We start from the raw sequence: 16613 nt of genomic DNA, 5'->3' as shown, positions 1-16613 counted from the left end.
TAGAACGTATGGAAGAGAGGAACATGTGGATAGAATTGAGGTAAACATGCTGGGCACCTCAAATTAGGGAAATGTCTTCCCTAATTTCCCCTTATTAGGGAAAGTTCATATATCAAGTTTGCGCTCAGATTTTATCTGTATCCCTGTTACTACATATTCCCTTGATTAAAGCCATTTCACCTTTGAAAGATAACTTTTTTAGCAGTAATAAACTGCACAGAATCTTCTGCATTCCAATTTACTGAATTTGTAGTCTTCCTTTTCTAATCAGAGCACAGTGACATTATCAGAGCTGGAAACCTTTCCCTGGTTCATCTTTACTAAATACAACTTGTGTATTCTTAGATTTCACCCTATAAACTCTGGACTTTGGGGATGGAATTTATGATTCCAAGTCATATCCCTGGCACCAAGAATTTAAATCTCTCGTCCCATTAAAATGCTTTAAATCCTGACTTGCCAATGCCTAGCAAGGACATATAAAATTATCTTTCTGAGATTCAAAGCACAAACATGATACTCTTATGCCACTTTCTCTCCTCAATATAGTAGCCCCAATCAGGTTATGTGGAGACGGATTTGAGTCACATGAACATTTTTATCAACTCATTTGAATCCATATTCAGATGTTGTATGGCTCAGTCCCATAAACTTTGAGAGAAGTAAAACTTGGTAAGACTCTGCAAAGCCAGAATCAATTCTGATACCATTTATACTTCATTGGTGCTTGGTAAAAGTCTCAAGATTGGAGATGTGTGCCCTGTTATTGGTAGCACAAAGTAAAAGAATGTTCTAGTAGCACAAATTTTCTCTGTCCTGGAAAGAAATTCAGATTTCTCTGGAAAGGATTATTAACCTATGTTTATATTAAATAGGCCAAAGGAACTACATTATTAGTTATCTAGCAGTAAACCGACGGTCATCTGTATATCTTCTTTGGCGAAGTATCTGTTCATTTCCTTTGCCCATTTTTTGATCAGGTTGTTTGTTTTTTTGTTATGCAGTTGTGTGAGTTCTTTATATATTATGGAGATTAACCCCTTGTCGGATATATGACTTGCTATAATCACCAAGACAAAAAAACAACAAATGTGGGAGATGTTGTGGAGAAACAGGAACCCTCATTCACTGCTGGTGGGAATGCAAATTGGTGCAGCCCCTATGGAAAACAGTACGGAGATTCCTCAAAAAATTAAAAATAGAAATACTCTATAAGCCAGCTATCTCACTACTGGGAATCTATCCAATGAACCTGAAATCAACAACCCAGAGGTTTATGCACCCCTATGTTCGTCGCAGCATTATTCACTTGGCCAAGAAATGGAAGTAACCCGTGTCCCTCGACTGATGATTGGATAAAGAAGATGTGGTATATAGACACAATGGAATATACTCAGCTGTAAAAAAAAGACAAAATCCTCCCATTTGCAACAACATGGATGGACCTGGAGGTATTATGTTAAGTTAAATAAGCCAGAGAAAGAAAAATTAACACTGCATGATTTCGCGCATATGTGGAATATAAACCAACACATGGACAGAGAGAACTGTATGGTGGTTACCAGGGGCAAGGGGGTTGGGGGGTGGGCACAAGGGGTGAAGGGAGGCACTTATATGGTGACTGACAAACAATAACGTACAACCAAAATTTCACGATGTTATAAACTATTGACATCAATAAAAAATTTCTTTTAAATCTATATTGAAATACACTATAGTGAATTTACAAGATAGCGAAGAACAAAGCTGATCTTCAAAGTAGTAGAAAAGTCAGATCACGTGCAAAGTCACGGCAATTAGATTGGTAACAATGCAAGCCAGAAAACCACAGGAAAATACTTTCCAAACAACTATACACCTAGAATCTGTTAGGCACCAAAAGTGTACTTCAAGATCAAGGGTAAAATAAAGACATTTTCAGAAATGTAAACACCTGACAGAGTTTACTCTCACAAACATTTATGAAATAGAACTTCTAAATGATGTGCTTCAAAAGTAAGGCATATAAAACCCAGAAGGATGCTCCATCTGATACAAGAAGGAACGGTGAGCAAAGAAACTGGTAAACATGAGTGTACACACTGTGTGTGTACAAAATAAGAACAACAATATCTAACTTATTAGGTTAAACATGAGGACAAAATATAAAATACTAGATTCCCCAAAAGCAAAATTTTGTATTGGAATGGTGAGAATTGGTCTTCTAAGGCCCCTGTGCTCTTTGGGAGATGGGTGAAGGGAGTAACTTTAGATTTCCAGTAAGAATGAAAAGAAATCAAGAGTTACCAATAAAGATAAGAAGTGGGTTGTGTAATTTTGTGTGTGTGTGTGTGAGGAGGATCAGCCCTGAGCTAACATCCATGCCAGTTCTCCTCTTTTTGCTGAGGAAGACTGGCCTTGAGCTAACATTTGTACTGATCTTCCTCCACTTTATGTGGAACGCCGCCACAGCATGGCCTGACAAGCAATGCGTTGGTGTGCGCCTGGGACCCAAACCCTGGGCCACCAGCAGTGGAGCGCACGCACTTGACCGCTACGCCACGGGGCCGGCCCCTGGGTTGTGTAATTTTTCAGAAGAGAGAGGAAAATCTTATGAGAAATCAAATGAATGCTAATAACAAAAATAAATGTAATCCATTAACTAAAAAGGCAAGAAAGGAGATAAAATTAGCAGAAAAATAAGTGAGACAAACAGAAAGAGAAAATATGGTAGAGGGAAAAGCACCTCCAGAATTGCCGAGTGAGGGCATGAAAATCTACTCCCCCTTAAAAGTAATGAGAACACTGGAAAAATTGTCAAAAACAACTTTTTCAGAACTCTGGACACTAACCAATACCTTGCAACAATCCCAGGAGCATTTATTCAAAGAAAATGGCTGAATTTCAGTAAGAATATTGAGCTTTGTCATTTTTTTTGTGGTGAAATATCACAGCCTCCAGTTTACCATTTTAACCAGTTTTAAGTGTGTGGCTCTATAGCGTTAAGTACATTTACATTGCTCTGCAAACATTACCGCCTCCATCTCCAAAACTTTTTCAACTTCCTCAGCTAACACTGTACCCATTAAATCCTAACTCCACATGTCCACCACTTCCCAGCCCTTGGCAACCACCATTCTACTCTCTGTCTCTATGTATTGAAGTAGTCTCGGATCCTCATGTAAGTGAAATCATACAACATTTGTTCTTTTGTGACTGGCTTATTTCACTTAACAAAATGGCTTCAAAGTTCACCCATGTTGTAGCCATGTGTGAAAATTTCTTTTCTTTTTAAGGCTGAATCATATTCCATTGCATATATAAACCACATTTTGTTTACCTAGTCGTCAGCCAATGGACACTTAGGTTGCATTTGCCTTTTGACTTTTGTGAATAATATTGCTATGTACATGGGTATATAATTATCTATTCAAGCCCCTGCTTTCACTTTTTTTTTTTTTTTTTTTGTGAGGCGATCAGCCCTGTGCTAACATCCGCCAATCCTCGTCTTTTTTTGCTGAGGAAGACGGCCCTGGGCTAACATCCGTGCCCATCTTCCTCCACTCCATATGGGACGCCACCACAGCATGGCTTGCCAAGCAGTGCGTCGGTGCGCGCCTGGGATCCGAACCAGCGAACCCCGGGCCACCGCAGCGGAGCGCGCGCACCTAACCGCTTGCGCCACCGGGCCGGCCCCCTTGCTTTCACTTTTTTATGGCATATATCCAGAAGTGGAATTGCTGGATCAGATTACCATATGGTAATTCTGAGACCAATTTTTTTTCAATTATTTTCTTGAAATCATAAAGGTTTATAACATTGTGTAATTTTGATTGCATATTGTTATCTATAAATTTCTGTATAGACTGCACCATGCTCACCACCAGTAGTCTAATTTTTATCCATCACCATACATATGTGCCCCTTTACCCCTTTTGCTTTCCCCCAGCCTCCTTCCCCTCTGGTAACCACTAATCTGTTCTCTTTATCCATGTGTTTGTTTATCTTCCACATATGAGTGAAATCATGCAGTATTTGTCTTTCTCCATCTCGCTTATTTCACTTAACACCATACCTTCAAGATCCATCTATGCTGTTGCAAATGGGACGATTTTGTCTTTTTTATGGCTGAGTATACTCCATTGTGCATATATAACACATCTTTTGCCATTCATCAGTTGATGGGCATTTGGGTTGCTTTCACGTTTTGACTATCGTGAATAATGCTGCAATGAACATAGGGGTACATACATCTCTTTGGATTGTTGATTTCAAGTTCTTTGGATAAATACTCAATCGTGGGATAGATGATTGAATGGTATTTCTATTTTTAATTTTTTGAGAAATCTCTGTACTGTTTTCCATAGTAGCTACACCAGTTTGCATTCCCACCAGCAGTGTATGATGGTTTCCTTTTCTCCACATCCTCTCCAACATTTGTTATTTTTTGTGTTGGTAAGTATGGCCATTCTGATGTGTGTAAGGTGATATCTCATTGTAGTTTTGATTTGCATTTCGTTAATTATTAGTGATGTTGAACATCTTTTCATGTGTCTGTTGGCCATCAGTATATCTTCTTTGGAGAAATGTCTGTTCACATCCTTTGCCTACTTTTTGATCAGGCTGTTTGTTTTTTTGTTGTTGAGTTATATGTGTTCTTTATATATTTTAGAAATTACCCACTTGTAGGATATATGATTTGTGAATATTTTCTCCCAGTTGGTTGTCTTTTCATTTTGTTCATGGCTTCCTTTACTTTGTAGAAGCTTTTTAGTCTGATGAAGTCCCATTTATTAATTTTTTCTTTTGTTTCCCTTGCCTGAGTAGACATGGCATTCGAAAAGACGCTGTTATGGCCGATATCAAAGAGTGTACTGCCTATATTTTCTTCTAGGAGTTTTACGGTTTCAGGTGTTACATGCAAGTCTTTAATCCACTTTGAGTTAATTTTTGTTTACGGTGCAAGATAATGGTCTATTTTCTTTCTTTTGCATGTGGCTGTCCAGTTTTCCCAACACCATTTACTGAAGAGACTTTCATTTCTCCATAGTATGTTCTTGGCTCCTTTGTCAAAGATGAATTGACCAGAGAAGTGTGGTTTTGTTTCTGGGCTTTCAATTCAGTTCCATTGATCTGTGTGTCTTTTATTGTGCCAGTACCATGCTCTTTTGATTACAATAGCTTTGTAGTATATTTGGAATTCAGGGATTGTGATGCCTCCAGCTTTGTTATTTTTTCTCAGGATTCCTTCAGCTATTTGGGGTCTTTTGTTGTTCCATATAAATTTTAGGATTCATTGTTCTATTTCTGTGAAGATTGTCATTGGGATTCTGCTTGGGATTGCCTTGAATATGTAGATTGCTTTGGGTAATATGGACATTTTAACTATGTTTATTCTTCCAATCCATAAGCACAGAATATCTTTCCATTTCTTTATATCTTCTTTGATTTCTTTCAATAATGTCTTATAGTTTTCAGTGTATAAGTCTTTCACCTCTTTGGTTAAATTTATTTCTAGATATTTTTTGTTGTTGTTGTTGCAATTGTAAATGAGATTGTATTCTTGGCTTCTCTTTTTGCTAGTTTGTTATTAGTGTATAGAAATGCAACTGATTTTTGTAAGTTGATTTTGTACCCTGCAACTTTGCTGTAGTTGTTGATTATTTCTAACAGTTTTCTGATGGATTCCTTAGGGTTTTCTATATATAGAATCATGTCATCAGCAAACAGTGAGAATTTCACTTCTTCGTTTCCAATTTGGATACCTTTTATTTCTTTTCCTTGCCTAATTGCTCTGGCCAAAACCTCCAGGCCAAAATTAGGCCAAAACCTAATTTTTTGAAAAATCACCATACTGTTTTCCACAGCGGTAGCACTATTTTACATTCCCACTAGCAGTTCACAAGGGTTCCAATTTCTCCATGTCCTTGTCAAACTTCTTAGTGTCTGTCTGTGTGGGGTTTTTTTTGACAATAGACTTCTAAATGGGTGTGAGTGGTATCTCATTGTGGTTTTGATTTGCAGTTTCCTAACGTCTAGTGATGTTGAGCATCTTTTCATGTAATTATTGGCCATTTGTATATCTTCTTTGGAGAAATGTCTATTCAAGTGTTTTATCTATTGTTGAATCAGGATTTTTGTTTCTTTGTTGTCGAGTTCTTTATATATTCTGGATATCAATCTCTCATCAGACATATGATTTGCAAATATATTCTGCATTCCATGGGCTGCCTTTTCACTCTCTTGATAGTCTCCTCTTATGAACAAAATTTTTTAATTTTGACCAAGTGCAACTTACCTAATTTTTGTTGTTTTGCTCATGCTTTTTGTGTCATATCCAAGGAAGCATTGCCAAATTTAATGTCATGAAAATTTCAATCTATGTTTTTTTCCTAAGAGTTTTATAATTTAGTTGCTATAATTGGGTCTTTCATTTATTTTGAAATTTTTTATGTATATGGTGTAAGGTAAGGGTCACCTTCATTTTTTTTTTATTGGTGTTGTTGAGGAAGATTTGCCCTAAGCTGACATCTTGCCAATCTTCCTCTATTTTGTATGTGAGTCACCACCACAGCATGGCTGACGAGTGGTGTAGGTCCATGCCCGGGATCTGAACCTGCAAACCGGGGCCACCAACGTGGAGCATGCTGAACTTAACTAGTATGCCATGGGGTTAGCCCATCAACTTCATTTATTTGCATATGGATATCCAGTTTTCCCAACACTATTTGTTAAAAAGACTGTCCTTTAATCATTGAATGATCTTGGCAGCCTTGTTGAATATCATTTGACCATATATGTGAGGATTTATTTCTGGGCTATTTTATTCCATTAGTATATATGTCTGTTTTTATGCTAGTGCCACACTGTTTTGATTACCACGGATTTGTAGTTTGTTTTTAAATCAGGAAGTGTGAGACCTCCAAATTTGTTCTTATTTTTCAAGATTGTTTTGGCTATTCAGATTTCTTTGAAATTCCATATGAATTTTAGGATGGCTATTTCTTCAAAAAATATATATCACTAGGATTTTCATAAGTATTGCATTGGATCTATTCAATACTTACATCTTAACAATATTAAAATTCCAGTCCATGAACACAGGGTGTCTTTCCATTTATTTATGTTGTGTTCAATTTCTTTCAGCAATGTTTTGCAGTTTTCAGTGTGAAAGTCTCACCTCCCTAGTTAAGTTTACACCTAATATTTTTTGATGCTATTATAAATGAAATTATTTTCTTAATTCTCTTTTCAGATTGTTCATTGTTAGTGTATAGGAAAGCAATTAATTTTCATGTGCTGATTTTGTGTCCTACAACTTTCCTGAATTCATTTCTTAGTTCTAACAGTTTTTTTGTAAATGGAATCTTTGGGGGTTTTCTACATATACGAGCATGTCATCTGTGAACACAGAAATTTTACTTCCTTCTTTCCAATCTGGATGACTTTTATTTCTTTTTGTTGCCTAATTGATCTGACCAGGACTTCCATTTCTGTGTTGAATAGAAGTGGCAAAAGCAGGCATCCTTGTCTTGTTCCTGATCTTAGAGGAAGAGCTTTCATTCTTTCACCATTGGGTATGATGTTGACTGTGGGTTTTTCATATATGGCCTTTATTATGTTGAGGTAGTTTCCGTCTATTGTTAGTTTTCTGGATGTTTTCATCAAGAAAGGATGTTGAATTTTGTCAAATGCCTTTTCTTCAAAAGTTGAGATGATCACGTTTTTTGTTTACATCATTCTGTTAATATTATATTGCTCCATTTGCATATGTTGGACTATCCTTGCATTCCAGATCTAAGTCCCACTTGGTCATGGTGTATAATCCTATATAATGCTGTTGAATTTGGTTTCCTAGGACTTTGTTGAAGATATTTGCATCCATAATCATAAGGGATAGTGGTCTGTAGATTTCCTTTCTTGTAGTTTCTTTATCCGGCTTTGGTATTAGGGTAATACTGGCCTCGTAAAATGACTCACCCTCCTCTTGAATTTTTTGGAAGAGTTTGATAAAGATTGATGTTAATTCTTCTTTAAATCTTTAGTAAATTTCACCAGTACAGCTATCTCATCTTTGGCTTTTCATTTTTGGGAGATTTTTAATTTTTCATTCAATCTCCTTAGTAGTTATAGATCTCTTTCCATTTTCTGTTTATTTATGATTCAGTCTAGGTAGGTTGTGTGTTTCTAGAATTTTGTCCATTTAATTTAGGTTATCCAATCTTTTTGGAGTACAATTGTTCATAGTACTCTTTTATAATCCTTTTCTTATTTCTGTAAAATTGGTAATAAGGTCCTCTCTTTTAGTTCTAATTTTACTTATTTGGGTCTTCTATCTTTTTGTCTTAGTTAATCTAGCTAAATTTGTGTCAACTGTGTAGATCTTTTGAAGAACCAGCTGTTGGTTTTGTTGATTCTCTCTACAGCTTTTTTTATTTTTTAAGATTTGTCATGTTTTAACTTGTCCTATTCCCATTCCTCTCTCCAAACTCTGTGCTCTGTGGTATTCCTCAAAAGCAGAGGCCTTAGAACCATGGCAGCTGTAAAAACCTGTAGCTTAACGGACTCTGGAGGGGTTAGAACAAGATTGGAAATCCCTAAAAAGCCCCATCCCCAGAGAATTGCCACTATCTGATCTGTTTGACAACTATCTGGAAAAGCCCCACTCATAGATCTTGTCTTTATTTGATCTGACTTAGGGTTCATTCAGTGAGGGAAGCCCTAACCCCAAGCTGTTTGTCAAAAACAATCATCAGAAATTGCTTAATTCACAGCTTCCTGAGGCAGTAACAGCAGTTGGGGCAAAGAAAAACCTGGATAAATATTAAAAAATTAAAAGAAAATAAAACGAGAATGAGGTACATGCAGGGAGCTTTGAAAAATTCCTTATATATCCCTGGGAGTCTAGAAAGCCATGCACATGTTCAGGGTTGTGTGCACGCCTAGGAAAGACCTGAGAAGTCCCTAATTCCACAACTATGGCTGATCTTAAGTCTCTGTGCAAGCAAGAAGGAAAGGCTAAGGCAGTGTTGTAAACCACTGGAGCATTGAAGTTGCCCTAGAGCATAAACACACACACACACATAGCCTAACATATATGAATAGGAGACTTACTATTTTAAGGCTCTTAAGGATATCTGTTAAATCATTAGCTGGCCATTAAGCCAATCAAGCAGAAAGCTCACTGTACACAGATTATAAAAGCTACAGACTTCACAGAAGAGATCAAGGAATCACTAAACAAACAAACAAAAAATAACAAACAGACAAACAAGAAACAGACAACAGCCACAACAATAATGAACCCTTGGGATGGGGTATTCTTTAAAAAGTTCAACAAAATTGGAAAAACTTTAGCTAGACTGAACAAGAAAAAATGTGAGAAGAAATTACTAAAATCAGGAATGAAAAGGGGAACATGATTACCAACCTGACAGAAATACAAAAACTATAAGGGAATTCTAGGAACAACTGTATACCAATAAACTGGATAACTTAGACGAAATAGTCAAACTCCTATAGAGACAGTAATTAGTGAAACTGAGTCAAGAATCCAAAAGCTATCTAGATCTATAACAAGAAATTAAATTAGTAATTTAAAAAATTCCCACAAAGAAAAGCCCAGGCCCAAATGGTTTCAATGGTGAAATCTATTAAGCATTTTAAAAAGAATTAATAACCTTTCTTCAAAAACTCTTTGGAAAACAAGAAGAAGGACACATTACAATTCATTGTAAAAGAATGTAAAATAACAAAGTTAGACTCTTCTTCACACCAAATAAAACATTAACTCAAAATGGATCAAAGACCTAAACATAAGAGTTAAAAATATTAAAATATTAGAAGAAAACATAGGAGTTAGTCTTTGTGAACTTGGGTTAGGCAATGGTTACTTAGCTATAAAAATAAAAGCTCCAGCAACCACAAAGAAAAAAGAGATAAATCAGATATTCAAAATTAGAAATTTTCATACTTCAAAGAGCACCATGAAGAAAGTGAAAAGACAACTCACAGAATGGGAGAAGATATTTGCAAATCCTATGTCTGATAAGGGACTTGTAATGTAGAATATGTAAAGAATTCTTATAATTCATTTATAAAAAAGAAAAATAACCCAACTTAAATGGGTAAAGAATTTGAATAGGTATTTCTCCAAAGAAAATATGAAAATGGCAGGTAAGCAAATGAAAAAATTCTCAACATCGTTTGTCATTAAAGAAATGTAAATCAAAACCACAATAAGATACCTTTGACACCTACTAGCATGGAAAAAATAAAAATAGACAGTAACAAGTGGTGGTGAGAATGTGGAGAAATTGGAACCCTCAAACATTGATGCTGAGATTAAAAATTGGCGCAGCCACTTTGGACAACAGTTTGGCAGTAGATCAAAATGTCAAAGAGAGACTTACCATATGACCCAACAATTCCACTCCCTGGTGTATACCCAAAAGAGACAAAAACATATGTCCAAACAAAAACTTGTATATGCATTTTGTTAGTGATATTATCCAGAATGGCTAAAAGATGGAAACACACCAAATGTCTGTCAACCGATGAGTGGACAAACGTGCAAACAAAATATTTCTTCCATTCACCAGACTAGTTGAGGAGATCTTCTTAAGCAAAGTGGCTCTGGATAACACCTAGATTTAAATTCCAGCTCTGCAACTCTTTACTCAAGTTACTTAATCTTGTGTTTCTTTTTAAATTTTCCTTTTTAATTTTTATTTATTTATTTATTTCCCCCAAAGCCCCAGTAGATAGTTGTATGTCATAGCTGCACATCCTACTAGTTGCTGTATGTGGGACATGGCCTCAGCATGGCCGGAGAAGCGGTGCATTTGTGCGCCCCCGGGGATCCAAACCCGGTCTGCCAGCAGCGGGGCGCGCACACTTAACCGCTAAGCCATGGGGCCGGCCCTAATCTTGTGTTTCTAGAACTCTGTACTGTAAATAATAGTGCGTACCTCTTGTGGGAATTTAATAAGCAGATAATACATTTAAACCAGGGCACGTCACATGATGAATAATAAATACATATTAACTATAATTATTTTTGTCACTACTGTTATTTACCCATATTTTGGCTTTACATATAAAACATAAACATCCTCTAACACTTCCTGCCACTCAAGGACATGCTGGTGAGGGACTTTCTTCGGGACATCACCTTGCTCCAACTTGCTCCTGTCTTAGGGGAGGTGGAGAGGCAGAGAGGGGCTTATATGATTTGTGAGAGCATGTTATTCTTTGTGCCATGTGATCAGTGGTTGAGTCTTCTTCTGTTCTGCAATTTGTCTTCAAGATGCTCAGAAAGGTCAGGGTTATCCTCTGTTTTCTGCTCTTGTGGAATAAGCTACATACAAGACTACCTAGAGGCAGGCCAGGAGACTCTCCTCTTTATCTTGCAGTCTGTCCCAATGATAACTGGGTTTGTGAGAAAGGTAACATATTACAAGTTGTTGAGTAGGTGTGTTCAGACTTTTCTGTACACTTGGGTGTCCCCTGAGCAGAACCCAATATCTGAATTTAGAGAAAAGATTATAAAATAATTAGCTTTCTTTCTGACCTTCAATCTAATCTACATCCTCTAATCCAGTTTTTCTTGGGAGACCTGCCCCTCTGAACTTCATTTAAATTCATGATAATAAAGCCCATAGTTTGATCTTCATGTAGCAACTTGTCCCAGAGAGGAATAGGGAGAATTTTCACTTAGAACATTAGAAGATTTAAAGAGAAGACATCCAGCCTTCCTCAACATTTTTCTTTCAAAAAATTAATGGTGCAATACAAAGTACGTAGAGGAGATTATTTTAGAGTTCCTAATATAGAACAGCAAAAGCTAAAGGTAGCAAGAACCCTAAGAGCATTATAGAATTCCAAGTGTTTTCCTTGATGGAATGCCCGACAATTCACTCAGTTGTCCACGTTAAAAAACCTGGTAGTTTGTCATTGATGCCTTTTCTTACCCAACTTCCATGGCCAAACCAGTCATGTTCTTCTGACCCTACACAACCATTTCAACTCTGGATACTTCTCCCACAGCCTCAGACCAAGCTATCAACCAGTTTTCATCAGGAATATTCACTAAGCATCTTAATCTTCTCCTGTGTCCACTTGTGACCACGTATGTCCAGTTCATTCTCCACTTTGGAGCCTGTATGATCATGTTAAAGTGCAAAGACAATTCTGTCACCCTCCCCTCTAAAATCCTTCCTTGCTACCCCAGTGCCCTTACTATAAGGTTAAAATGGATAATGCCGTTGATAGGAGAAGTTCTGCTATTTCAGCCCACATCCGTTATGCTACCCTTATCTTGAATCTCTCTCCTTTTATTTTTGAAGCCACAAAAATATTTGACTTATTTTAATACTTCCAGAGCAGTAGTTTCTTTCCTACACAGGGGCATTTGCACATGTTGAACCCATTGCCAAGAATGTTCTTCCCCTCCCACAGCTACCCTGCAACAACAGCAGACCCCCCCAGGATTTGATCTCGTCAGACAATGACGATATTGCACAGTCTCTGGCTTCTCTCAGGTACAACTCCCCACCTCCTCCACTCCCCACACATGGCTTACTCAACCTATGATCGTAAGGAGGGGCTTAAGAAATCTTAGTTATTTCTCTATTACACCATAGAGACCAAAAATGTTGTAAAGGCTTAATCCAACCGATGTGTACCTGAGTTTAATTTTCTTCAATGCAAAGGAAACTCTGCATTGATCTCTCAGACATATCTTCAGATTGACGATTTAGGAAACATAGGTTCACTTCACTCTCATCAAACATCTCTGGTGGTTCTCCCTCTATACTTAATAAGACTGTGAGCTTCCCCAGAGCAGAAACTATATTATAAAAATGCTTTCAAATGACTCTTATGTTCTGTCCATAGTTCTGTGGTAACATACATCAGGTCTTGGTCACTCAGAACTGGTGCTCTGTCTTTCTAAAAACTCTGGCTATAAACTCATATAACTGTTCCTACCTTCATACCATAGAAATCCGTGTGTTACTTACCTAGGTAACATAAATTCCCAAAGGACAAAAACGTGTGTTTATTCTCTAGGACTTAACTTTCCTATATTCAAATATCAAGGAAACCAAAACAACAGAAAATATTGGATATAGATGAGGGACATTTCTTCCAGATTGGGAAAGACTCTGTATCTTAGTCTTGTCACATCATCTATGACATACATTGGGCTATTGACAACTACCCAATTTTGTTGTTGTTGTTCCTGTTATAGATGTGGAGAAACCTAGAAAACTCTGCTCTCTTCTTCTACTGCCTCCAATCACCTTGTGGATCAGCGCAAAAATCAATCTTTTGTTTCCTTATTTTTATGTCGCCATCCCCCTCATGGGTCACAATTGCCAAGGAGGGGGCATGAGGATGGTGGTCTGAAGGGGCTGCCTCTCCTTTCTTGTCAAACTTATAAAATAGAATAGAGGCCCAAAAGGAGGCCTGAACTTGGATGGTTTGATGGAAGATGATGACAGTAACATAGAAATGGTGACTTGGGCAGGGAAAAGGTTTGTACTAGGAATCAAGAAGTCTCGGTTCTACGCCTAGCTCTTTTACTAACTAGTGTGACTCTAGATAACTTATTCCCTTTCTCTGGATTTCCTTTACCTCATCCAAGGAAAGAATGCATTGGGCACAGTTGCCTTCAAGCTGCTTGCTGATCCCAAGAATCTACAGTTTCTTTCAGTAGTAGACTTCCTCGTGAGCAGCCTCAGTTTCTGTCTTGGGTGTCTCATGGATGGTGCCAAAGATAGTGGGAGAACTAGGTCAGGCCACAGTCCATCTTAGGGCCAGCACAGGACTGGGGACCCCAACTTTGCTCTGCAACATGTCTACCAAATTCTGCACATGGCATATCTTTTCTTAAATGTGTAATTATAAAAATAACATGTCAGAGACAGAGAATAAAGACCATGGAAGAAGAGGCATCAAGAGTACATGAAATAATTAGTCAAAAGTGTAAAATATTGCTTTCAATTTCCTGGTAGCCTGGGGGTTTGCAGAACAAAAGTAACTAAAACAACCTCATCCAGCATCATCTATTAGGAGCCTGTCCTTATGCTCATCCTCTGCAGCAAAGATTATTCCCCAATCCCCCCAAATGTACATTTAAAGGTGCACTCGGCCCACCCCAACCTGGAATACCAGCTTGTTTCATGGGAGGTGACCTCATCCTCTCTCATTCCACTTCCAAGGATCTTAAGACCAGCGGATGTGAAAACTATCAGCCCCAAAGCCTTGAAAGGCATGTCCCTGGACCTACCTTCCTTCAAGCCTGCAACGTCTGCGTGTGTCTAATGAATGCCAGAGACACTGGGCAAGTGCCTTCAGTCCAGGTGCAATCACTTGCCCCCACTCCACACCTCTCCCAGTTTAAATCTGCATTTCTCTCCTCACAGTTTTCCTAAATGTCAAAGGTAGTGCCGAGTATTTCTGAGACGCACAGCCAGTTCCTTTTTTATGTCGGAAGCGCTGAGTCTGTGTCCCTAATATGGATGTGGATGTTTATTGTGAAATTTGCTGAACAAGCAGTGACTGCCTCATACACTCTTTTACAGGAAAATAATGGTGGTTATTACCACTGATAGTGGGATATCAGTGTATGTAGTGGAGATCAGTGGAGATCAGTGGTGGAGGATTTACTGCATGTCACCTCTGCTCAAAGGTCTTTATATACACAAATTAATATAATGGCATTTAAAAATCATTTGAAAATCCCCTTTTCACAATTTCACACATTTTCACATGTTCCCTTATTCTCCCTAGAGAACTATGTGTTGCCATTCTATACTCATGTAAATGTATTATTTACCTGAAATTCCACCATTAGAGATAAAGGTCTGTAAAATGGCAACAAGTTGGTTGTATGGCAATAATTAATGTGACACTTTTCTAAATCAAAGAGGCAGCTGGTATCATAGAAAGATCCTGGCCTTTGACTAAGACCTACCCAATTCCAATCATTCATTGGGTGACCTTATTATTTCTCTGAATCTAAGCTTCTTCATTTGTAATACAAAATCAATACTTACTTTATATGGAGGAGGAAAGCAAAGTCATGTTCAGTTCTCTTTCATTCAACATTTTCTTAGAGAAAAATTACCATAATCCAAGCAGTGTGCTACACTTTGCAGAGAAAATGGTGAAAAATGATAGATCAAATCTCTGCTTCCAAGGAGCTTATAGACTATGGGGCATACAGAGAAGTAAACATACCACCAGCAAGACAAAAAAGAGTATTCTAAGAGAGCTCATACGAGGATCAATTAATCCGACTTTGGTGATGCAGAGATTTCCTGGAGAAGGGGACATCCAACTGGAGATTTGTTGAATGAGTAGGAGACAGACAAATGAAAGGAGAGTTAGGAGAAGAGTAAGCAGTTTCCAGACAGACTCAACAGAATGAAGAAAAGCCAAAGGGCTAGAGGCATCATGGTGCATTCAAGAAACTGAAAGAGCTTCATAATCACTGAAGAATAGAATCATTGAGGAATAGAACAGGAGCAGAGAGTAAGAATAGTCAGATAATTCAGGGCCTGACGTCACCTTCAGGACTTTGGAATTTATTCTAAGAAATGAGAATTTATAAAAACTCTCTGAGTTAATGAATATGATTATATCTGTATTTAAAATTGATTGGATGTTTACTTTGTGTCAGGCCATAAGCTTTAGAAGTATGTCTACTTTCGTTTACACAGAAGATGAAACTGCAGCTAAGAGATGTTCACATAATTGGTGTAGGCGAGATTGAAATCCAGTTTTGCCTAATTCAAAAGACTATGTTGGCTAGAATTCTCTGGAATTATCATTCTCAAAATGAAAAAAATATATTTTAGAAATATCAGCCTGGCTACCATGTATTGAAACAACAGGAAGAAACAATACTGAAGTCATGGAGTTAGACTCACGGAAGCAGCAGTTATTCAGGGAAGAGATGACGGTTACCTGAACCACCATTGGTGCCAATGAAAGTGCAGAGAAGCGAATGGGTTTGAAAGATGTCTGGGAAGTAGAAATGGCAGTACTTGGTGGGAGAATGGATGTGTAGGATAAGGAGAAAGAACAGTCAATGATGACTCTCAGAATCTGGTTTGGGGAACTGAATGAGTGATAGGACCATTCACTAAGGCAATAGACATAGGCAGAGACAGAGTTATGAGTCCAAATAGTAAAACTTTGGGCACGTCTAGTTTGAATTGTGTCAAGACCTTCAAACAGCCAGGAGTTGGATAGGAGCTAAGGAGTGAGAGCATGGCTATAGAGGTAAGTCCAGGCAATCACCAAATACAGAGGGATGAGACCACCCAAGGTTGTAGGTGGAGGCAGAGAAGATCAAACCCTTTGAGAGGAGATAAAACCAGTATTAACAGAAGTGGAGCTCCCAGAGGAATATAACAAGGGAGCTATGGAATGTAGCAGGAAAACTAAGAAAATGTGGCATCACAGAAGCCAAGGCAACAGTTTCATGACTTCAGAAGAGAGATTGACATGCTGGACTAAGGACAAGTGTCAATCTCCCCTCCCCCTCCATATTGCATGAAATGACAAAAAGGTTAGAGACATCATTAGCTGACAAGTGATTTTGAGGAATTAGGGAAACATAA

The sequence above is a fragment of the Diceros bicornis genome, chromosome 31 (genome assembly GCF_020826845.1).
Source record: "Diceros bicornis minor isolate mBicDic1 chromosome 31, mDicBic1.mat.cur, whole genome shotgun sequence".
Lineage (NCBI taxonomy): Eukaryota > Metazoa > Chordata > Mammalia > Perissodactyla > Rhinocerotidae > Diceros > Diceros bicornis.
This window is presented reverse-complemented; position numbering follows the sequence as displayed.